The sequence below is a fragment of the Heptranchias perlo genome, unplaced genomic scaffold, assembly GCF_035084215.1.
Source record: "Heptranchias perlo isolate sHepPer1 unplaced genomic scaffold, sHepPer1.hap1 HAP1_SCAFFOLD_54, whole genome shotgun sequence".
Taxonomy (NCBI): Eukaryota; Metazoa; Chordata; class Chondrichthyes; order Hexanchiformes; family Hexanchidae; genus Heptranchias; species Heptranchias perlo.
In genome coordinates this window covers 5,151,540-5,152,313 of record NW_027139559.1, presented here as the reverse complement: position 1 = coordinate 5,152,313, position 774 = coordinate 5,151,540, and the positions used below count along the sequence as shown (strand labels likewise).

Genomic DNA, 774 nt, shown 5'->3' with positions numbered 1-774 from the left:
CAACACACATGGAGAAAAGATGTTGTGCAGATCGAAGCTGAATATGAATTTATCGCAATTCACGCGATGTCATGAATGCAGAATGAAAATGCTGCTACATTGGGCGTTAATCGAACACTTGCTTCGTGTGTGGCAGGAAAGAATTCGATTTCCAAAACACCAATGCCCAAGTGGCAGGTGGCGGCATGTGTCCACTTGGAAACCTGCCTGAAAGAATATGCAGTCTTACAGGCCGAAAATGAGTGTGTTTGATGAGACTACTAAACCAACGCGGCTCCAGTGGCGCAATCGGTTAGCGCGCGGTACTTATATAACAGTATTCAGGCTCAAGAAATGCCGAGGTTGTGAGTTCGAGCCTCACCTGGAGCAGTTTAACCTTTTGCTTCTAACATTTCCACCGGAGTTCAAGGGACAGCTGGTCTGTTCCCTGAAGCATCTCCTTCTTCGTGTTCTCATGTGGGCACTGGAACATCAGGGTGAACTCTATGACATATCACAAGTGTTGTCAGCAGCTAAATGTGTTTACAACGCGCAAGACGCCTCATGCCACCAGCTGTTTGACCTGGCCGTCCTAACAAATGCACTTGTTTATGCCCCAGTATAACTATCGGGGACTTTCCAGACTCTGAGGACTTCACCGAGGACTGCGAGTGCATACGGTGCCTTGGAGAACCACAGGCTCAATTACCAGCCGTCGACTTCAGGGGTCCCCGACGGGCAGACGCACGTGAGCTTGTGATTGATTGTTTGTCTGTTACAGTACTTGTATGTTAT

General features: G+C 48.3%; 1 non-coding gene across 1 annotated transcript; it reads left to right on the top strand.

Moving 5' to 3' along the window:
- Positions 1-273: 273 nt before the first annotated feature.
- Positions 274-369, top strand: trnai-uau (transfer RNA isoleucine (anticodon UAU)). The gene is made up of 2 exons: positions 274-311; positions 334-369. It is a non-coding gene; the product is annotated as a tRNA-Ile (tRNA).
- The last annotated feature ends 405 nt before the right edge of the window (positions 370-774 follow it).